Raw genomic sequence first — 24638 nt, forward strand, 5'->3', positions numbered from 1 at the left:
TTATCCAAATAAAATCTGTGTCCCCCATGCTATTGGGATAAATCAAGAGTATACTCTACATGGGTGTTAGCCCACGCAAGCTTGTGCCCAAATACATTTGTTGGTCTCTAAGGTGCCACAAGGACTCCTCGTTGTTTTTTTACATACAGAGTTATCCTTCTCTGACCCAAAATGACTAGATGGGGAAAGACCCCCTGTACCCCACCTTTGGTCGGTTTGTGTTCAGTTATATACCACGGTGATACCTGGTACCACTTAAAACCAATGCAGACAGATAGGTTGACATTCAGGTCATTTACACAGAGATACCAACAGAACTGGCTTGATCAGAGAGCCAAAGGCAGCCTTCCTCTGGCTGAGTCAGTAATCCCCTATTGCTGGTCTAAGCTTGTAGTTCACCGTATGCAGCTCCTCACAGCAGGCAACAATAGTAATCGGAACACTCCATTGCATGATATTTTAAAATAACCTTTCCCTCACCCTTCCTTTTGCCCTCTACCTTCTGTTTCACTTTTGATTCCCTTCTCTCCCATTTCGCTTAGGAAATTAAGCATTTCTGCGTGTGGATGGGACTCAAGTTGGGAGCAATGTTCCACTTACAGTTCGAGTTAACTCTGCAGTGAAGACAAGCCCTATGTTTAGCCAGGTGTTGCCCCAAAACCACTAATCGGTAAAATTTAACACACTCATCTGGGATACAGATCACTTCTCTTGGATACAGAAATAACCGGGGACTGGGGCGAGGGAGAAGAGGAGGGTTTAGCCTTTGGTTAAAAACCCTCAAGCTCTCTGGTGTAAGATATTTCTACGGAAATTCACCATTTATCGTTTCCGAGGCCAGAAGGAACATTATCATCTCCTGCATAGCACAGGCCATAGGAGCTCACCCTGCATCAAGTCCAGTAACTTGTGTTTCAGCTGGAGCACATCTTGTAGAAAGACATCATGCCTGCTGCCTTACTGCCTCATGATACAGAATCTCAGAGTGAGCTGGGTTGTCCTAGGTCAGTACGTAGCTAAGAGACTTCCCTACCCTGCCCCGCCCCAGGACCTGGTGATGGTGATCTGGCAGGTGGCACTCGTACCCCTGAATGAGTACAGAACCAATTCACCAGCATGGAGCTAAAGGACTAATTAGTTCCAGTAAATCGTTAATGGCCCATGCCAAAACTGGCCAACCAGCCATGAATCCCCACAATGCGTCCTGTGTTATGACCAATATTGGTTAAATAATCAGCAGTTAAGGATGTGGGAGAGGCAAATGTGCACGGCATCATTGCTCGATGGAAATTCCAGCCACGTGGTCACCCCTGTAGGCCGATTTCTCTTCTCTTGATTTTTCTGTGAGGAAGGTATTTTCAAAACTTAACATATAAGCTATACAGTAGCTATTGGGGTTTGTAGAATCTGCAGCAACCCTTCCTCTTATTTTTGCCTTCCACAGTGAAAAATGCTTCTCCCCAAAAATTTCGTATCTTGTTTTAATGTGCAACTCACCGTGATCCCACAGAAACAAGACTATTTAAAGACAGCAGATTACAGCTACTTTAACACCCTATTCAAATAATGCAGACGTCTAGCAAGTCAATTTCTCAGAAACAGTGGTTCAGTAACTCAAAGTGGAAACATACATCACTACCTTTAAACAGAATAAAATCCAAATGTATATTAGAATCTCATGTAATTGAACACACTTATTCTAAAATCCCCGTTATCTAATACGGGGTTGAACAGCCTGACAAGACATGCATATAATTTGCAATAAAAAGTTCCACATTTAACAGAATAAACTCCCTGTCCCTCAGTCTATTCAGATAAATGGAACTCTAGTTTACAGAGGCCTGACTTTTCATCACCTTGTACTTTTGAACAGCTGTTGCAAAGTGAATGTGATGCATTTTACACACCCTTTGCATAGATATAAATGGTGGCACACGGTACAAAGCAGGGGAGAATCAGACCCTATATTGCAACCCCTCTCCTTAAAAAAAAGCGGCCAGGGAAGCGGGGGGTGAGGAGGGGAGAGAAAATGGCAGTTTTTACACTGTTCCAGTTAGGTAGGTTTAATTCAAAAAGCATGGTCTTAAGGTAAAAGATTTATCAATTACCAAGAGATCCAGTAGAATTTTATTTCATTTATAGGACAATAAAATGGAACTATTTCAGCTTACTACTGTCATGCGGTAACAACATTTTTGTGTGCGCTATTCTTGGTGTCTAAATGAAAAATGGTGCTTATAACTATATATGGCATTTATTCTGTTGGAGAGAAAATGCACTGGTCCTGCTAAAAATTCGATAGAAGACCCTGTGGATGTAAACCATGACATTTATATATTGGATGAAAAAAGTGCTAGAGGTATTTCTGATGGATAGCACATAGCCAGTTAAAGTTCCCCTCCCTTTGGCTCAAAGCCAATTATCTTAATACCATGATTTTGAAATGTGCTGTGTTCCTGAAAATGCTTGGACACAGTTTGCATGATACTGGCTAACCTCCAAATGCTGAATGAATGACTTCAAGAGGTTCTTAAACTTTGAGAGACAAACCTTTGAACAAATCTATTCCTATTTTTAAACATCCCATAAGTCAGTACATATAGTTTTAAAAAGTTGAGAGAAGCCTTAGCCACAAAGTTTAATTTTAGATAGAACCCAGATCTGAATTGCCGCACCACACCCTCAAGGAACTTGGGAAATTTAAGAGGTTTAGACCCAGGGTTCCTGTTTGGACCAGTCTCTAATCCTAACCAGTATTATTGCTTTATGTTCACATGACAGAACTCCCTCAATCCTGTCATGCTTAGGAAAAAACAGACTCTACAGCAAGAAGAGCGTCAGTCCACAGGGGTTCCTGTTCTGAATTTCCATTCCACAAGTACATTTTAAGAGAATTTGTATGGCTATTTAAAGCACTGTTACCATTTACATCTTACCGTCCACACCTTGACATTTTTCCAGTTCCTAAACCTTAATCAGCTGCCTGATTAAAGTCAGAGGGAAGGCTTATTGGTTTAATCATCAGACTGGAAACACTTCAGTTCCTAGGAATCACTGGTTCAAATCTTGGCAGCATCAACTCATCCTTTCATCCTCTTGACATACATAGCGTTGAGAAGCATGCAGTTTGCTGTGTGGAAATCTTATTGACAAGGTCATAAAAACCTGAGGTCCTATCTGCTGTTCTCTGTAGATCTTGACAGATCCCATGACCCTTTCCAAAAAGAGCAAGAGCTTGCTTTGGTGCTGCTGGCAAAAAAAAAAAAGTGTCCCAAACACAATGTTATCCAGTATTATTCTGCGCTCGTTGGTTGGCACCTTCCTCTCCAGGGATATATGTATATGTACGGTATGCAGCTTGTAAAGCATGTTGGGATCCGTCTGGTTGGATGGTGCTATGTAAGTTATTTTACAAATGTTTGTCTCGGACGCTAGCTGACGATGTGATTTCTTGCACAAAAAGACCCATTCCTACCTCTGAGTTTTGCATGTCCAATTTGATACTCTCACAGTCATGATACTTCTAATCCTTCAACAACACAACACACACATAGGGGAGTTATTTTACATTCACTTGAATTCTTCTTCTGATGACATTTTTAAATTAATATTTTGGGAGATGATGAATGCAATATGAATGAAAGACTATCATAACATGCACACACACGCGCGCACACACACACACACGAGCTGAATTAAGGTAATACAGAGAGCTTAGAGGCTGGGGTTTCCTAACTTTGAATGCTGTAGTTTGGAACCTTAATGTTATTTTAAAGATTTGTATTATAAAATTACATATTATATCTTATAAAAACCATACAAACTGGAAAACAAACAAAAATCAAATTTCCATCATTTGGAAGCATACTGACCCACAACTTGGATCGTCAACAGGGTTTGGACCATTAAATCCACAGCACAAGCCTCTACCACCTAAGCCAGTGGTTCCCAAACTTTAACAACCCGTAAACCCCTTTCACTAAAATGTCAGGTCTTGTGAACCCCCTCCTAAAAATGAATATTTCCAGGGATTTTCTCCCTTACCTCAGCATAAATTATAAAAGTAGCAATCTTGGAAATATAAAATTTGTTTTTACGACATGCTTATTACACACTATTTATTAATTATTATTTATCATTACAGTATTTTTATTACATTATGAAAACGGCAACACTCTTCCAAGATCTCACTTTTGTAGCTTGTATCACTTTTGATTAAGCCTGTTATAAGACAAGGCTCCTACCAGAGGTGCCAGTAGAAAAAAGGGGTGCGGGGGGCAAAGCCCCCATGCACCCTGGGAGGGCACTGCCAGAGAAGGGGAGGGACCCATGGGGGGGCACGCAGATGCAGGGGTGGCACGTGACCCTCGTTGCCCCCCCATACTGGCGCCTCTGGCTCCTATGTTTCATCAAGGAGTATCAGATGTGAAACAGCACGAAGGTATTTAAGAAGCCAACTCAAAGAGTTCCTCCTACACAAGCATTCAGGTCTTGAGCAGTCCAGGCAAACAACTCACATTACAACAAAGCTTAAACTTATTCTTCATAATAATTTTAAACACACTAGCAGCCTATTTAATTTTAAAAACAGCAAAAAATATCCACCCCCCTTTCTATTTCGTAAAAGCAGTCTTGAAGTTTAAAGCTCCTCAGTGTGATAGATATGCCTGCTTTGATCTGCTTAGCTCTTGAAGTCCAGGGGCTCCAGGCTGCTGGCCCAGGGTCCCTAGGGACAGCTCTGTCCGCCATTAGGGAATTTTTTCCCCGAGAACCCCCTGTAATATTTCGTGAACCCCAGTTTGGGAATCACTGACCTAAACTAACAGAATAACTGGTGGCAGTAGTAGGCTGATTACATGGACTAGAGAGGGATGACTGTCAGTGGGATTTACAGATACTTCTTGACAGCAGAGTAATATGCTCAGGACTTTTGAGTTTGATTTCAGGTTCTGGAGGGATGTATGCTTTGGTGGTTATAGACCCTTCTTACCCTGTTCCCCTCAAATTTGTTTCTGTCCCCTGCCCTCCATCTCCTGACCCTCACCCCTCTGCTCCTATCCGCCTCCCGATCTGAGCCAATATACCCCCCTCCGGATCACCTTCCCCTCTCACTGCTCCTATCCAACCCCAGCCCCCCGTATCCCCAGCTCCCATCCACCTTCCCTATATCTGCCTAACCCATCGGCCCCTGTCTCCTACTGCTTCCTGCCACCAGCTCCAGTCCCCCTTCCATCTACGCACATAATTCCCACGCTAAGTCAGGCTGCTTCCCCCTTCTCCATGGTGCCTGGGCACCACCAGCAGGTGGGATATTAACAGTACAGGACAGCGTCTCCCTGCTCTCAGTTCTGGTGCCTGGCACCACAGCAGCCAAGAGCGGCAATTGCAGGGAAGATCCTGTTAACCCCTCCAGCCCCAGGATGGAGCTTCTGGGTTGCTTTGTGGGGACAGCAAAAGCACAGTTTGGTTGGCATGTGGGGCTAAAGCATGCAGGACAGGCAGAAGCATCAGAGAGTTTAGCAGCCAAACTAACAAGTCCTTGCCGAGATTTGCAAACTACAATTTTTCACAGGCTTGTAACGTGGCTAAATGTGGGTGAATTTTCACAGTGAAAGTAAAAAGGCTCCTCCCTCACAGCAAGACAGCCCCTGCCAAAGTTCAGGTCCCTGCTCCAGAGCCTGGATGCATTAGTGCTTTTCAGAATATTTCGTACAGCTAATTAACATGGAACCCCGACCTGGGATATTCTATCTACTACCCAAGATCCATAAACCTGGAAATCCTGGGCGCCCCATCATCTCAGGCATTGGCACCCTGACAGCAGGATTGTCCGGCTATGTAGACTCACTCCTCAGGCCCTACACTACCAGCACTCCCAGCTACCTTCGAGACACCACTGACTTCCTGAGGAAACTACAATCCATTGGTGATCTTCCTGATAACACCATCCTGGCCACTATGGATGTAGAAGCCCTCTACACCAACATTCCACACAAAGATGGACTACAAGCCATCAAGAACACTATCCCCGATAATGTCACGGCTAACCTGGTGGCTGAACTTTGTGACTTTGTCCTTACCCATAACTATTTTACATTTGGGGACAATGTATACCTTCAGATCAGCGGCACTGCTATGGGTACCCGCATGGCCCCACAGTATGCCAACATTTTTATGGCTGATTTAGAACAACGCTTCCTCAGCTCTCGTCCCCTAACGCCCCTACTTTACTTGCGCTATATTGATGACATCTTCATCATCTGGACCCATGGAAAAGAAGCCCTTGAGGAATTCCACCATGATTTCAACAATTTCCATCCCACCATCAACCTCAGCCTGGTCCAGTCCACACAAGAGATCCACTTCCTGGACACTACAGTGCTAATAAACGATGGTCACATCAACACCACCCTATACCGGAAACCTACTGACCGCTATTCCTACCTACATGCCTCCAGCTTTCACCCTGACCACACCACACGATCCATCGTCTACAGCCAAGCTCTGCGATACAACCGCATTTGCTCCAACCCCTCAGACAGAGACAAACACCTACAAGATCTCTATCAAGCATTCTTACAACTACAATACCCACCTGCGGAAGTGAAGAAACAGATTGATAGAGCCAGAAGAGTTCCCAGAAGTCACCTACTACAGGACAGGCCTAACAAAGAAAATAACAGAACGCCACTAGCCGTCACCTTCAGCCCCCAACTAAAACCCCTCCAACGCATTATTAAGGATCTACAACCTATCCTGAAGGATGACCCAACACTCTCACAAATCTTGGGAGAAAGGCCAGTCCTTGCCTACAGACAGCCCCCCAACCTGAAGCGAATACTCACCAACAACCACATACCACACAACAGAACCACTAGCCCAGGAACCTATCCTTGCAACAAAGCCCGTTGCCAACTGTGCCCACATATCTATTCAGGGGACACCATCACAGGGCCTAACAACACCAGCCACACTATCAGAGGCTCGTTCACCTGCACATCCACCAATGTGATATATGCCATCATGTGCCAGCAATGCCCCTCTGCCATGTACATTGGTCAAACTGGACAGTCTCTACGTAAAAGAATAAATGGACACAAATCAGATGTCAAGAATTATAACATTCATAAACCAGTCGGAGAACACTTCAATCTCTCTGGTCACGCAATCACAGACATGAGGGTCGCTATCTTAAAGCAAAAAAACTTCAAATCCAGACTCCAGCGAGAAACTGCTGAATTGGAATTCATTTGCAAATTGGATACTATTAATTTGGGCTTGAATAGAGACTGGGAGTGGCTAAGTCATTATGCAAGGTAGCCTGTCTCCCCTTGTTTTTTTCCTGCAAACCCCCCCCCCCCCCCCAAGACGTTCTGGTTAAACTTGGATTATTGCTGTGCACATTGTAAGATGAGCTGTTGCCAGCAGGAGAATGAGTTTGTGTGTGTGGTTTTTGGAAAAAAAAAAGGGGGGGGGGTGAGGGTGAGAAAACCTGGATTAGTGCTGGAGGTGACCCACCTTGATTATCATGCGCATTATAAAGAGGGGTTTCAAAGGAGGATGGGCTGTTGCCAGCAGGAGAGTGAGTTTGTATGTGTGTGGGGGGGGGGGGGGGGGGGGGAGAAGGGTGAGAAAACCTGGATTTGTGCTGGAAATGGCTCTACTTGATGATCACTTTAGATAAGCTGTTGCCAGCGGGGGAGTGAGGTGGGAGGAAGTTTTGTTTCATGGTCTCTGTGTGTATATAATGTCTTCTGCAGTTTCCACGATATGCTATGCATCCGATGAAGTGAGCTGTAGCTCACGAAAGCTCATGCTCAAATAAACTGGTTAGTCTCTAAGGTGCCACAAGTACTCCTTTTCTTTTTACGAATACAGACTAACACGGCTGTTACTCTGAAACCTGTCATATTTTACCTTAAACTTGTCCTCGGAAACACCTGAACCATTTTTGCTAAAGCTTTCCATGCTGGGTGTCTGACTTGGGCTAAATTTTTTTTTTTTTGAAATTTTCTTACTGGAGGGTTCAAGTTTGGCAAAACTTATGAGCAATCAAACCAAGGTCTAATAAAGGGATGTGTCATCAACCATAACTATAGGTGGAGCTACTGGCACCACTCATAATGAAGCCAATGGCTAATTTATGTATGTTAAAATATACACACAAGATACACAAACACAGCACCGCAGAGAAATTTTAAATACACGTACATTAGTTTTGTAGACTCTTATACAACTATTTTATGCTCTTCTGCTGACCCTGAAACTACGTTTGGCTAAGGATGAGCAGTTCATACGCAGAACCAAAAATTCTTAAGTTCAGTGGGGAGAAGATTTCAGACTCAGGAAGTCCACATGTCAATCCTCAGAGCTGTATTGCCATCTGTCAGTGATTCAGGTACATGAACAAAAGCGCTGTGAGTAACAAGGCACTAGTAAGTTGAAGAATGTAACAGGAGTTGAACAAAACAGCCATAATACTTTCAGATCCATTCAAAATGGCAGAGAGGAACAAAATAGAGGGGAAATCAGTGTTGGCCAAACAAAGGCTAAGGGCCAAATTCGCCCCTCCGATATGCCTGTGTAGATACCATGCACATGCATGAGAGAGCTTCTCTCAGTTCCTGCTCCCCCACTTCCCACCATGCCTGTGTCTGTGCATGCACACACAAGATGTGGGGACAAAATAATACACTATTACAAACAATGGAAAGTTGAAAATTAACACACACATTCGCTTTATAGTGTTCTCTTAAAAAGAGGAAGCAAAAACTTTGTCTAACACAGCTGGAAGTGGAGCCCCTGTAAGAGAAGACAATATTTCCTGCCTGAAATAAAAGTTTCAGAAATAAAAAGCTCCCATCACCCCTCGCTACTTCGTGTGGAATGGACACCTGGATATGCCCTAGCAGTTGAGTCTTCAACCCAAAAATGGATGGGTAGGGTTTTATATTTCCAGTTAGAGCTGACAGCTGAAAACAGCCCTCCCCCCATCTTTCATCTTTAACAGTGCAGTAAATGGAGCATGCCCACAAAAAGGCTGGTTAGTGACGTAAGACCTTCGTCAGAAAAAGTTCATCAAGTGCAGCAGTGTGGGCCAGACATAAGAAGCGCAAGCCACTTTGAAAACCTTTTGGGAAGCACCACTGAGAATTTTTGAAACAGGATGAAGATATTCCCAGCGCAATTTCCACTCCTCTGCCAGTCCCTTTTCACCAAGCAGATGAAATATCCTTCCCCGACAGAGTTATCTGGCTCTCACATTATTCAGCTCCCCGATTATCTTCCTTAACCTTTGTGAAGCAGCCAAATAAAACTTGTCTCCTTTGTTCCAGTGAAATCATTTTTAGCACAACTAACATTTTTAGCATAACTAGTAATTGGAGATTATTAGTGTGATTTACATGTCTATTCTATCCGGGACTTCTTAATTCAATAATTCTATTCAGTGAATTACCTGTTCTGTAAAGTGCTTAGTGTACTTTTGGGCACCGTAAAATAATTAAGCAACAATAAATCCAGCGCATGCCCTGCTAATCACTAGCCAAAGTCACTGATTTATAAGATTGGTTCTACTAATGAGAATCTCAAAAGGGGCCTGATCCAACAACTTCCACTGAAGTTGGGGGGGGGGAGGGGGGATGAAAAAAAAATCCCACAGATTTCTCTGAGAGCTGGATTATGCCCAAGGTGCATAATTCAGGTTCATTTTCTATAAATATCGAACGGTTGAGATGCTTAGCTGAAGTGTATAAATCTCAGGAGTCTGCACAATTGCGTTGGGACCTCGTTAAAACAAGCTTGCTCCTATTATTTCCTGCATTACTAGTTCTAGTCCCAGCTGGAATCCGGAAATAAAAAGAACATTTTCCAAACATCACAAAAAAGGTTCATTTTGAATTCAGCTTTACAAATGGGAGAAAGTTTAAAGCAGGGAGTGGGAGGAAGGAAGGAATAGGTGGGGGTTAAGGAGGTTTCTCTCCAAACTGGTTCACCAGGTCCTTATAATTTATTTCTCTGACACTTTAGTAAATCAAACACACTTCTTTAGGCTAATAAAACACTAGCTACCCCTTCTCACACATCCAAACACATGCAGAAATGTCAGCCAATCAAATCAACAATAAACAAAACACTATACAGGGTGGATAAAAATCAATGATTTTTCTAAAAAAAGTAAAAAAAAAACATTTAAAATTGGATTTTTTTGATAAAATGCTTTTTGAGGAAAAAACCTATCTAAAGATAGTTTTAATTAAGATACATTATAGCTCAAAGATATCTCATCATGGAATAGGGATTATACATTCTAATTCTAGAGTATGAGACAATATATTCATGTAATGTTTAAGAAAAGTTTTGTAAATGAGTGCCAATAGTTCATAGATTAGGGACCCAATCTTATGGGGTTCCAGGGGTTCTGTATAGATTATTTAGGTTAATCTTTCCATCTACCCAATGGGACTCAGTGTTAAGTGTAGAAGATACCATCAGAGATGCTTAGTTTTGCAGTTTTCAAACTGTGGATTCGTGTCTCCAGAGACAACATGTGTGTTAACAGCAAAAATGTTTAAAATAAATAAATAGAGAGGTGAAAAATAAGACCTCAACCCTATTGTCCCGCTGCAAATTTGTGTACGCAGAGTCAATCCCTTACCTCTCTCTAAAAGGTGCAAACTTTCAAAAAGTTCAATGAACAGAAGATTGTTGGGGGCGGAATAGATCTGGACAAGGAGAAGAAGTCTGGAGAGAAATGTCAGAAGGGAGCGACAGGCAGTAGAAACAAAAGTGAAACTGTTTGAGCGGCATATTCCAGAAGTCGTGAGTCTTTCCGAGTGTAGCCTTCATTGATTTGAGATCTACCACACCATTCTGTCACTAGAAGGGAAAACAGCAGGACGAAAAGAGATCCAGTTTGGGAATATTTTAATGAAGTTCCTCTACCTGTGGGTAAGACAGGCATGCATGCAAAATGCAAACAGGGCCACAAAGAAATGCAAGGCCTGGTTGCCCGAATGAAACAGCACGATGAGAAGTGTTCCTTCTCAAGAGGAAGCTGTGTTGAAGATAATGAAAGAACATGTCTGAACATGCAGGGTCTTCAGATTGGTAAGCTTTTTTATTTCATACTTCTTTCTTATGGACTGCCTGTCTTCCTTCGGGACTATTCTTGAATTCTCATGTTTGAGCAAAAAATATAGTTGTTACTCTATGGTACTATCATTTTAGATGCAGTTGTGACAAGAAATAAGTAGCTGAAATAGGCAGATCTTCCTTTTACAATTTCACCTTTAAAGTAGTACTGAGTGCCAGTGAATGCAATGAGTAATACTAAATGAGCAGTGTGGTAATAATAATTAAATAACTGCATTGACTTATTTTGTTTAGGAGAATCCATCCTCAACATACAGGATTCTGAAGACTATCCACCTTCACGATCACCATCATTTTCTATACTTTCGGAGTTAGCTGCCAATGATACTGTTTCAGACACATCATGTATGTCACATAGCCACAGTATATCACCTGCAGCAAAAAAACAAAATCTTCATCGAGGAACAACCATAGATAAGTTTGTGATAAGAACTAGCAGATTACAAAAAGAGGTAATTGATGAAAAAATTGCCCAGTTTGTTTATGCAACAAACTCCTCTTTCCATATGATTGAGAACCCACACTTCATTAACATGGTTCAGTCATTAAGACCAGAATACAGTCCACCCAAAAGAGCAGATGTCGCAGGCAAATTGCTGGATAAAGTGCATGAAAGAGAAATTGAGCAGTGTGCAAAAGGTCTAGAGGGTGAAATTGTTAACCTGAGTCTTGATGGGTGGAGCAATGTCCACAGTGATCCTGTTGGATGTGCTTGTGACACAACAGAAGAAGGGAATGTCTTCCTTACAGAAACAACTGACACATCAGGAAATGCACACAGCAGAATACTTACAAGTAGCAGCAGTAAAAGCTGTAACAAACTGTGAAAAAAAAATTCAAATGTCTAGTACGCAGCTTGGTCGCAGACAATGCTGCAAATGTATCCAAGATGAGAAGAAATTATTTAGAAGAGAGTCCCAAGCTAACAACATACGGTTGCAGTGCTCTTTTGACGCACCTCTTAGCCAAATACTTCAGTGTTCCAGAAATAAAGGCTAATGTGCTGAAATTGCAAAACACTTCTGTAATAACCACTTTGCAGCAGCTGTTCTGAAAAAAGTGGGAGGAACCAAGCTAACTCTCCCACAAGACGTGCGATGGAACTCAGTAGTGGACTGTTTTGAGCACTATATCAAGAACTGGCCTAATCTGATGACAGTTTGTGAACGAAATTGTGAAAAAATAGATGGCTCTGACCCAGCCAAAGTTCTCAACATTGGGCTGAAGAGAAACGTTGAACACATGCTGAATATCCTGAAGCCTATTTCTGTAGCCTTGAACAAAATGCAGGGAAATAGCTCTTTTATTGTGGCCGCTGTTGGAATTTGGAAGGAACCAAGTGAGATCTTAAAAACAGAAATATGCAATGAGTTACATTACAAGCATTAATAAAACAAATGGGACAAGCACTATCTTCAGCTCATTTTCTTACAAATATTCTCAATATTCTGCACCAGGGTCAAACCTTAACTGCTGAAGAAGAGGAGTTGGCTAGGACATGGACATCCAGCAATCATCCCTCCATAATGCCAACTATAATAAACTTCAGAGCTAAGGGTGAACCATTCAAGAAATATATGTTTGCTGATGATGTTTTAAAGAAAGTCACACCACTGAACTGTTGGAAGTCACTTAAGCACTTGGATTCAGAGACTGTTGAAGTGATAATCTCACTTTTAACAGCAGTAGCTTCTTCTGCCGGTGTAGAAAGAAACTTTCTTCCTTTGGACTAATGCATTCCAAATTGAGAAATTGTTTGGGACCCGAAAAAGCAGGAGACCTTGTTTTTCTTTTCCAGATTATGAACAAACAGGAAAATGAAAGTGAAGACAACTGAGTTACCTGCAGAAGCCAATATTCTAAATTTCTCATGTTGACCTGGCTGACATAGTCCACTTTTTTTTTTTTAAATATTTCATTTAACTATTTTAATTAAAAACAATTTCAACAAAAACAAACCTGATTTTAAAAAACTTACTGTTTAACTAAATTTAAAAATTCATATGCTTGTATTGTTAAAATATTCTATGTTTGCTGTTGAAGAAAAAAATCCAGAATACATAATGTTGCTGTTTTAGTTAAATAAAACAATTTAAATGTTTGCTGGGGATGTTCTCCTCCTAATACGGCATGGCAAGAAAATCCTCCAAATATTAATGATTAACCTTTTGAATTGGAGATAGTTCACCTCCCAATGACTTCATAAATATCTGCTTCAATTACCTTTGAATGATTGTTTGGTTATTTCATTTACCATTTTTTGATATAGCTGTAAAACTAATCTGAAAAGTTTTCAAAATAAATCACTTTAAAAATGTATAGTGTGTACCTTCTAAAAATGAAACCTACATCTCTGAGTTGCGAAGAATATGTATTAAAGGTTCTAACAACCAACAAGAATGCACTTTTATGTAGAAATCCATGATTAAACAGTCTTCCTGACTAGTGATTTAAATCAATTTGATTTAAATCAAATCCACCCTGACGCTATACATAATAAATCAAGATCAATCATGAAACAAATCATTATTTCGCCACTTGGTCAGGTCACTCTGCTGATCATTCCTCTTTTAGTCACATCTCAAACCCCATCCCTCATTCATAGGTTATCTACTTAGCCCAGATTCCTATAATCAGATCCAAACAAGCAGATTCATGCAGTCAATAGGGCTCTGCCCACATTAATCCAATTGTAGGTTTGGGACCTTGGACTTCCTATTGCTTGGGGCAGGGACCATTTCTTCATAACTTGCAAAACTTGTCATTATACAAGTAAATAATTAATAATGGTTAACAAAGCTAGGCTAGATCATTTAAAATTTTTAAAAGATATTCAGTGAGATATTTTGAAAGGATGTCTATTTCTCTCTCCTCTTTTACTATTGATATAAATGAATCTTCCCTTTCTTTAAATAAAGTTTTCATTAGCAGAGAAAGTTTGCAAAGGATGTGGTACTGTCTTGGCATAGAACTGGGAGCCAGTATTTCTAGAGTTCTAATTTCACTGTGAAAAATGACTGCCCTGCCCTCCATGTCTTGGCCTAGGGGAAGTCACTTAACCGCTTTGGTTCAGTTTCCCACCTATAAGATGGGTCAAAACAATAATTACTAACTACTACATGATTTTGCTGTAACAATTAATTACTTATGTTCGTACGGCTCTTTGCAGATCCAAAGTGCCACCTAAGTGCCAAGCAGTATTATTAAACAACGAAATGATGTATTTTCTCCCTCAAGGTACGTACGGGAAAACACAAAGCACGCAACTGTATTTCTAATTAAATGAGATACTGAAAAAGTGGGACATTTTAACACAAATTGCATAATCTTTAGCCAGCTCAGAAAGATTATTCCAGCCACACAAACTTCATAGGAGTATACATCCAAGAAAAGAAAAATATCACTCAATTGGCTTTCTGCTGGCAGAATAAGCTTGTCTAAATAAAACATGAAAAAGTATCTCAAGTCTTGGAGCGGGAAAAACAAATCTCAAAGAAATGGAAATCATATTTAAAAGCTCTGGGTATGATGAATTTATAATTTCTGAATATGAAGTGATTAGCAGCATTGGAGGGGCCAATTTAATAAATAACTGGAGAGGAAAAGAAAAAACTGTTCACTGGATGCAACAGAGGAGGTCAGATGCTAGATAAACAGGGCAGTGTGCTAAATATTTATGTACTTTCTCCCTGTCTCTTTGTATTGGAGTGTCACTGTCGGTGTTTTGGGTGAACAGAATGCAAAACAGAGCATTTCTAATGCCTGAACCACAAGTGAGACATTTTTACATTATGAAGCCCAGGAACATACAATCTTCTACAAGCAGCAGCATTTGTTTAAGGGGGAATGGGGGGGGGGGGGGAATGATGCTCCAATAACACCCCCTTTAAATTCTGTTCCCCTCCCCGCAACCATCAGCAAGAAAAGAATGGAACAATCCACTTGAATGAATGTTTAGAACAGGCCCACACTACTAGTCTCAATGAGTTTACTATGCTCCATTTGCACATATCAAATCCATACAGCAAGAAGAGTTTTCTTTCCGCAGATGTGCTGGAATTTTGCCTCCATGCTTGAATGGAATTGACAGCAAGAGTTCAATGCTTTCGAATATTGTTAGGGCTTTATCTCTGCTCCTTCCTCATTCCTTCAAATTTGAGGTTAAGTTCATTCATGCTATGAACAACACAACATCTCTGTCAGGGTTTGTCCAGGTAAGACAAAGAATTAATTTTTGTAAAATAATTTAAAAAATGAAGAAGTATTTATGTGGCCTTATATCTCACTGCTGCTAGAGGTGAATCAAAACAAAACTATGATCCTCTTTGATTAGCAGATACAGGTAAGCAACCTTTTTCATGTTCTCTCCACAGGTACTAATGTGGAGAGAGGACGAGATGATACATCTGAGGGAAGGGAACAGAAGGAGACTCCACCGATTGGAAAGCATGAGAGGCACTGTCCTAGGGTTGGGGGTTCCATGACCACCATTCCCAAGAGAAGGAGGCGCGTGGTGGTGGTCGGGGACTCTCTCCTCAGGGGGACTGAGTCATCTATCTGCCGCCCCAACCAGGAAAACCGAGAAGTCTGCTGCTTGCCAGGAGCTAGGATTCACGATGTGACAGAGAGACTGCCGAGACTCATCAAGCCATCGGATCACTACCCCTTCCTACTTCTCAACGTGGGCACCAATGATACTGCCAAGAATGACCTTGAGCGGATCACTGCAGACTACGTGGCTCTGGGAAGAAGGATAAAGGAGTTCAAGGCGCAAGTGGTGTTCTCGTCCATCCTCCCCGTGGAAGGAAAAGGCCCAGGTAGAGACCGTCGAATCGTGGAAGTCAACGAAAGGCTACACAGGTGGTGTCGGAGAGAAGGCTTTGGATTCTTTGACCATGGGATGGTGTTCCAAGAAGGAGGAGTGCTAGGCAGAGACCAGCTCCACCTAACGAAGAGAGGGAGGAACATCTTTGCAAGCAGGCTGAGGAGGAGGAGGGCTAGTGAGGAGGGCTTTAAACTTGGTTCATAGGGGGAAGGAGACCAAAGCCCTGAGGTAAGTATGGAAGTGGGATACTGGGAGGTAGCATGAGCAGGAGAGCGCGAGAGGGGAGGGCTCCTGCTTCATACTAAGAAAGCAGGACAAACAGCAAGTTATCTCAAGTGCCTATATACAAATGGAAAAGGAGTATTTGTGGCACCTTAGAGACTAACCAATTTATTTGAACATGAGCTTTCGTGAGCTACAGCTCACTTCATCGCATCCGATGAAGTGAGCTGTAGCTCACGAAAGCTCATGCTCAAATAAATTGGTTAGTCTCTAAGGTGCCACAAATACTCCTTTTCTTTTTGCGAATACAGATAACACGGCTGTTACTCTGAAACCTGTCTATATACAAATGCAAGAAGCCTGGGAAACAAGCAGAGAGAACTGGAAGTCCTGGCACAGTCAAGGAATTATGATGTGATTGGAATAACAGAGACTTGGTGGGATAACTCACATGACTGGAGTACTGTCATGGATGGATATAAACTGTTCAGGAAGGACAGGTAGGGCAGAAAAGGTGGGGGAGTTGCATTGTACGTAAGAGAGCAGTATGACTGCTCAGAGCTCCAGTATGAAACAGCAGAAAAACCTGAGAGTCTCTGGATTAAGTTTAGAAGTGTGAGCAACAAGGGTGATGTTGTGGTGGGAGTCTGCTGTAGACCACTGGACCAGGGGGATGAGGTGGATGAGGCTTTCTTCCGGCAACTCACAGAAGTTACTAGATCGCAGGCCCTGGTTCTCATGGGAGACTTCAGTCACCCTGATATCTGCTGGGAGAGCAATACAGCAGTCCACAGACAATCCACGAAGTTTTTGGAAAGTGTAGGGGACAATTTCCTGATGCAAGTGCTGGAGGAACCAACTAGGGGCAGAGTTCTTCTTGACCTGCTGCTCACAAACCAGGAAGAATTAGTAGGGGAAGCAAGTGGATGGGAACCTGGGAGGCAGTGATCATGAGATGGTCGAGTTCAGGATCCTGACACGGGGAAGAAAGGAGAGCAGCAGAATACAGACCCTGGACTTCAGAAAAGCAGACTGACTCCCTTAGGAACTGACGGGCAGGATCCCCTGGGAGAACAACATGAGGGGGAAAGGAGTCCAGGAGAGCTGGCTGTATTTTAAAGAATCCTTATTGAGGTTACAGGGACAAACCATCCCGACGTGTAGAAAGAATAGTAAATATGGCAGGCGACCAGCTTGGCTTAACAGTGAAATCCTTGCTGATCTTAAAACACAAAAAAGAAGAAGATTACAAGAAGTGGAAGATTGGACAAATGACCAGGGAAGAGTATAAAAATATTGCTCGGGCATGCAGGAGCGAAATCAGGAAGGCCGAATCACACCTGGAGTTGCAGGTAGCAAGAGATGTTAAGAGTAACAAGAAGGGTTTCTTCAGGTATGTTAGCAACAAGAAGAAAGTCAAGGAAAGTGTGAGCCCCTTACCAAATGAGGGAGGCAACCTAGCGACAGAGGATGTAGAAAAAGCGAACGTACTCAATGCTTTTTTTGCCTCGGTCTTCACGAACAAGGTCAGCTCCCAGACTACTGCACTGGGAGGAGGTGACCAGCCCTCTGCGGAGAAAGAAGTGGTTCGGGACTATTTAGAAAAGCTGGACAAGCACAAGTCCATGGGGCCGGATGCGCTGCATCCAAGAGTGCTAAAGGAGTTGGCGGATGTGATTGCAGAGCCATTGGCCATCATCTTTGAAAACTCCTGGCGATAGGGGGAGGTCCCGGATGACTGGAAAAAGGCTAATGTAGTGCCAATCTTTAAAAAAGGGAAGGAGGAGGATCCTGGGAACTACAGGCCAGTCAGCTTCACCTCAGTCCCTGGAAAAATCATGGAGCAGGTCCTCAAGGAATCAATTCTGAAACTCTTACAGGAGAGGAAAGTGATCAGGAACAGTCAGCATGGATTCACTAAGGGCAAGTCATGCCTGACTAATCTAATTGCCTCCTATGACAAGATAACTAGCTCTGTGGATGAGGGGAAAGCAGTGGATGTGTTGTTCCTTGACTTTAGCAAAGCTTTTGACACGGTCTCCCACAGTATTCTTGCCAGCAAATTAAAAAAAAGTATGGGCTGGATGAATGGACTATAAGGTGGACAGAAAGCTGGCTAGATTGTCAGGCTCAACGGGTAGTGATCAATGGTTCCATGTCTAGTTGGCAGCCGGTATCAAGTGGAATGCCCCAAGGGTCGGTCCTCGGGCCGGTTTTGTTCAATATCTTCATTAATGATCTGGAGGATGGCGTGGATTGCACCCTCAGCAAGTTTGCAGATGACATTAAACTGGGAGGAGAGGATAGGGATAGGATACAGAGGGACCTAGACAAATTAGAGGATTGGGCCAAAAGAAATCAGATGAGGTTCAACAAGGAGAAGTGCAGAGTCCTGCACTTAGGACGGAAGAATCCCATGCACTGCTACAGACTAGGGACCGAATGGCTAGGCAGCAGTTCTGCAGAAAAAGGACCTAGGGGCTACAGTGGACGAGAAGATGGATATGAGTCAAAGGGTGCCCTTGTTGCCAAGAAGGCCAATGGCATTTTGGGATGTATAAGTAGGGGCATTGCCAGCAGATCGAGGGATGTGATCGTTCCCCTCTATTCAACATAGAGGAGGCCTCATCTGGAGTACTGTGTCCAGTTTTGGGCCCCACACTACAAGAAGGATGTGAAAAAATTGGAAAGAGTCCAGCGGAGGGCAACAAAAATGATTAGGGGACTGGAACACATGACTTATGAGGAGAGGATGAGGGAACTGGGATTGTTTAGTCTGTGGAAGAGAAGAATAATGAGGGGGGATTTGATAGCTGCTCTCAGTGGTAGCTGATGACAGAACAAGGAGTAATGGTCTCAAGTTGCAGTGGGGGAGATTTAGGTTGGATATTAGGGAAAACTTTTTCCCTAGGAGGGTGGTGAAACACTGGAATGCGTTACCTAGGGAGGTGGTGGAATCTCCTTCCCTAGAAGTTTTTAAGGTCAGGCTTGACAAAGCCCTGCCTGAGATGATTAGTCGGGGATTGGTCCTGCTTTGAGCAGGATGTTGGACTTCCAACCCTGATATTCTATGATTCTGTGTATATTGGCAACCTTAATTTTTTTTGTGTTGTAATAGATATACTGTGTGTGCGCGCATGTGACACGTTGCACTCCATATGCTTTATGAAAATATATTAATGTGAATATGATGCTACTGGAATATGCTTTATGCAAAAGGTCTCTTGTAAGGTATCATTACAAAGCTTATAATCTACTGAGTGCGTTCATCCTATTTGTATGCATGTATCATCCTTGTTTCTGAAGCTAGAAATATGAAGTATACTGGGGTCCTATTGTAACTATGCAAAGTGTGGCCCATTAATGGTGGTTTAGAATCTTGATGGCTCCCATTGACTAGAACAATTGGTTGTAGATGGTTTATTTACCTGCAAGCCTTCCTGTGTACATGTGGGCCAGCCCATGGGTAATGAAGAATGGGGTCTCACAGGACAAGCGATCATGTCATCTGATACTGGAATCCATCTTAAATCTGGTACTTTTCCATTTAGGAGGAGGGGTGGGGACAGACACAAAAGATTCCCACCTTGTGCCAAAGCTATAAAAGGGGGTGGAACAGAACAAAGGGGTGCCAGTCCTGCTTACCACCTGAGATGTCTGCTGGAAATAACAAGGACTGAAGGAGAGGAAAGGATTGGGCCCAGACTAGAAAGGAGTCTAGTCTGTGAAAGAAGCTTATTGGAACATCTCTGAGGGTGAGATTTACCTATAATCCGTTTCTTAATGTATTAGGCTTCGACTTGCATGTTTTTGCTTTATTTTGCTTGATGACTTACTTTGTTCTGTCTGTTATTACTTGAAACCACTTAAATCCTACTTTTTATACTTAATAAAATCACTTTTGTTTATTAATAAACCCAGAGTAAGTGACTAATATCTGGGAGACCAAACAGCTGTGCATATCTCTCTATCAGTGTTATAGAGGGTGGACAATGTATGAATTTACCCTGTATAAGCTTTATACAGAGTAAAACAGATTTATTTGGGGTTTGGATCCCATTGGGAACTGGGTGTCTGGGTGCTGGAGACAAATAACCTGCTAAGCTGTTTTCAGTTAAGTCTGCAGCTTTGGGGGCGCGGACCAGTCCCTGGGTCTGTGTTGCAGCAGGCTAGCATGCCTGGCTCAACAAGGCAGGGTTCTGGAGTCCCCAGGCTGGCAGGGAAAATGGGCTCAGAGGTCATTTCAGCACATCAGGTGACAGTCCCAAGGGGGTCTCTGTGACCAAACCCATCACAGCATGCATATGACAAAGAAGCCAAGGATGAAGGCAGCAACAGGGAGGAATCAAGTCCCCGACCAACCGTGAAAACACAAACAAGAAGTAGGTAGCTGCTTCGAAGACCAGTACACTTGAAGAAATATGAAGCCTAACAAGGCACAACGGGTTGATGTTAAAGGCCATGTCCCCATGATGGGCTCTGTGCTAGTAACCTGTGCTTGCGCAAAAAAAACCAACAAAAATTAAAAGGAACACAGTAGCAACGTGCATGGAGCTTGGAAGGAGGAGCCTAGGTTGTAGGAAGGAAGGGTTTGGAGAAAGCACCAGGAAGTCAGTCTGTGTGCACATGGCTGGAATACTAGCAGCAGTTGCAGCCTCTCTGTAAATAATTCTATTAATAAAGAGCCATTTTAGTTTCAGAAACATGAAGTCCTCTCATATTTTATCCAGCATACAGTACATTAAAATGTAGATAAGTCAAGACTACCAAACTCTGACATGTACTCAGTTATTTAGATAAATTCAGAGTCTAACCTAAAAGTGGTCAAATTCAGATATATGTAAACTTATAGAACTTGAAACTGAGAAAAACAACAACAAATATTATATTGCTTAATAAAATGGTCTTCCAACCAGGGTTCTACCAGAAAAATAGTTCTGGTGATTATTTTAGAGAAGTTTCTTGTGGGTATGTATGTGGAAGTCCACGATATACAGTACAGTGACAGAACAGTCAGCAAGCATATTAAGGTCCCAGTCATACTGCTCAAAGCGGGGGGGGGGGGGCGGGAGGGAGGGGGATTCACTGACCTGAATGGAAGGATCAGGGCCCTTAAGCGATACCAAAATAAAAGGATATTGCGAATCAAAGGAGGCAGCATTACTACTAGGGAAGGTATCAATTTACAATTCATTAAATGGAAATTTATATATATATAAAATATAATGTACAAAAATACAGTAAAACTTTCCCTAACTTTGGAAACATTCAATAGCTCCTTGAAGGGATAAAGTACAAGCAACAAGGATGACTATGGCCAGTAAAGATGCCAATAATGAGGATGATTCAGTAGTTTGGGGGATTACTCACACTGGAAAAGGAGACTTAATGCTGATCTTTACTGATGCTCTTCAGACTACACAGTTGATTAACAAGTTGATCCATATAAACTTTTGACACTAAAAAGCGAACAACAACAAGCCTTGAGTTATTAATCAGCACAAAATTTGAGGTAACTTATTAAGCATAAACAACTATCAGAAATGCTACTGGATGAAGAAGAAACACTGGGTGTCATATGTAAGTGAATATTAAAGACAGATTAAAGAATAAGAGTAGAGAAAGCAAGAAATGCAGATTGGAAACAAGTTATTCTATTTATTCCTAATTATTCTTAATAAAATTAGTTCCTAATATTTGTTTTTACGCCATGGACCTGATATGTCACTCAGCGCACAGTCACCCTGTGGAACTCCTTGCCTGAGGAGGTTGTGAAGGCTAGGATTATAACAGGGTTTGAGAGAGAACTGGATAAATTCATGGAGGTTAAGTCCATTAATGGCTATTAGCCAGGATGGGTAAAGAATGGTGTCCCTAGCCTCTGTTTGTCAGAGGGTGGAGATGGATGGCAGGAGAGAGATCGCTAGATCATTACCTGTTAGGTTCACTCCCTCTGGGGCACCTGGCATTGGCCACTGTCAGTAGACAGGATACTGGGCTGGATGGACCTTTGGTCTGACCCAGTATGGTCATTCTTATGTACGTTTCTCCATTGGCCAAGATGATCAAAAGCGTGCAGCAGTGAGGCAAAGTGCTTTGCAAAAGGCTTGCCTCTAATCTTAGGGGTCTAGAAAGAGCACACCATGGAGATGGGGACGCACAGGTCAGAAAGTGAGAAAGCCAGCAGCATAGTCCCTTGAGCACCAGTGGACTTTCTGCTCAAAACAGCATTACGTCTCCTCACAGATTCTACCCCACATTTAGAACAGGAGTACTTGTGGCACCTTAGAGACTTACAAATTCATTTGAGCATAAGCTTTCGTGGGCTACAGCCCACTTCATTGGATGAACAGAATGGAACATACAGTGAGAAGATATATATATAAAGAAAATATTCACTGAGGCTACTGATGCGCACACAGACACACACACACACACACACACACACAGAGAAAACATGAAAAGGTGGAGTAAGAGGTTAATTCATTAAGATGAGCTATTATCAGCAGGAGAAAAAAAAACTTTTGTAGTGATAATCAAGATGGCCCATTTAGACAATTGACAAGAAGGTGTGAGGGTACTTAACATGGGGAAATAGATTCAGTATATGTAATGACCCAGCCACTCCCAGTCTCTATTCAAACCCAAGTTAATGGTATCTAGCTTGCATATTAATTCCCATTTGTGATCAAAATGAAGCCAATGAAATTTGATGGGCTCAGTACAACTTCTCTTTAAGACTTTACATTCTTTCAAAGATGAAAACAAGGCAAAATTCAGGGGATAAGAATCTAGTTGAATAAAACCAATTATTTATATGAACCCCTGTGAAGTTATTGACATGAACTGTGACATATAGATCATTGTTGCAACCAAGGTCCTATAGTTGCACCAAATCTTTTACAAAGGAGGTCAAGTAAGGTATTTATGAAAAGGTTGTAATTTGCTGGTTATGATTATGCTGTGTGTCATTTTTGTATTTGAAGTTATGAATATTGGCAATGTACTTGTATCTCAATGTGTTTGATTCTAAGTAGCATCAGTGAAGCATTGGTCAGCTTCTTGAGAAAGGGCTATTCTGAGTAAGTGCCCAATCAAGAAACACTTAACTGGCAATGGACCTTGGGAGACTCCAATCCACATCTGAAGAGCCTTCCTGGGAACATGCAAGACAACATGTGAGCAATGTCTTCCGCCTGCAAACTGAGGCATGCATGGACATGTGACTTGCCCATGTGACTCCAAACTCCATCTTGCTGCTATGATTTTCCACAATAAGAACAAAGGGGCTTCCTTCCACACGGCAGGGGATATAAAAGGCCCTGGAAACTCCTCCACTGTGTCTTCAATTCTGCTTCTGACCTCTGGAGGAACCATTCTTGAAACTGAAGCTCTGAACAAAGGACTGAATGACCCATCCAAGATGGGATGTTTGTACTCCAGAGATTTGATTGGTTTAAGTCAGTAGTAATCCCATCAAGCCTGAAGCAAGCCTGAACTAAGAACTTTGCAATTGTTGTATTTGATTAACCAATTTAACTGATCTATATTTTTTTCTTTTTATGAATAAACCTTTAGATTTTAGATTCTAAAGGATTGGCAACAGCATGATTTGTGGGTAAGATCTGACTGGTATATTGACCTTGGTCTGGGGCTTGGTCCTTTGGGATCTGGAAAACCTTTTCTCTTTTACTGGGGTATTGGTTTTCATAACCATTCATCCCCATAATGAGTGGCACTGGTGGTCATACTGGGAAACTGGAGTGTCTGAGGGAATTGCTTGTATGACTTCTGGTGAGCCAGTGGGGTAAAACTGAAGTCCTCTCTGTTCAGCTGGTTTGGTGTGCCTTGGTAGTGAAGGACCCCCAGCCTTCGGCTGTGACTGCCCTGCTCCAAACAATTTCTCCTGAACTGATACTCTCAGTAGTGTCCCACCAAAGGCTGCTTTGTTACACCCCCACAAGTGAATAATGTAAGAAACAGTAAATTAGACATGACTTTGCATTGAGGTATAATAGGTAAAAAGATAAGTATACTTTGGGCCACGTACATTAAAAGATAACACATCACTGAGCAGCAGGGTGGTAATAAATAGCCTCTCTCTATGTGGCTCTGCTGCAACCTCATCTAGATATACTGCGAGCATGGCCAAACTGTCTCATGAGCTGCATGTGGCTCTTTTAAAATTAAAAGACACCCCCACGCACCTCCCCATTCTCCACCTAACAGACTGGGCTAGGGAGAAGAGGAGAGCTCAGGCTTCTCCCCTGTGGCAGGGTGATGGGACTAAGGGCTTCTGCCCTGCAGGGAGGGGAATCTAAGGATCTTAGCCCCATTGGGGGTGGGAGGGGCAGAAGCTCCATGCCCCAGCAGGTGCCGCACCGCAGGGCAGATCGTGCGTGTCTTGTGGCTAATGAACTTCTGGAGATTATTGTAC

At 42.4% G+C, this 24638-nt stretch overlaps 1 protein-coding gene across 13 annotated transcripts in view; it reads right to left on the reverse strand.

The window, feature by feature from the left end:
* The window catches only part of PPFIBP1 (PPFIA binding protein 1), a 179248-nt gene that overhangs the window by 111576 nt on the left and 43034 nt on the right, over positions 1-24638 (reverse strand). For 2 of the 13 annotated variants that reach the window (XM_043538313.1, XM_043538337.1), the window contains exon 2: positions 21572-21660. The exons of the other annotated variants lie outside the window; for them this stretch is intronic. The gene's annotated coding sequence lies outside the window, so the exon portion shown is untranslated. The remainder of the gene's footprint in view (positions 1-21571; positions 21661-24638) is intronic. 13 annotated transcript variants of the gene reach the window in all.

This window comes from Chelonia mydas, chromosome 1 (genome assembly GCF_015237465.2).
Source record: "Chelonia mydas isolate rCheMyd1 chromosome 1, rCheMyd1.pri.v2, whole genome shotgun sequence".
NCBI lineage: Eukaryota > Metazoa > Chordata > Testudines > Cheloniidae > Chelonia > Chelonia mydas.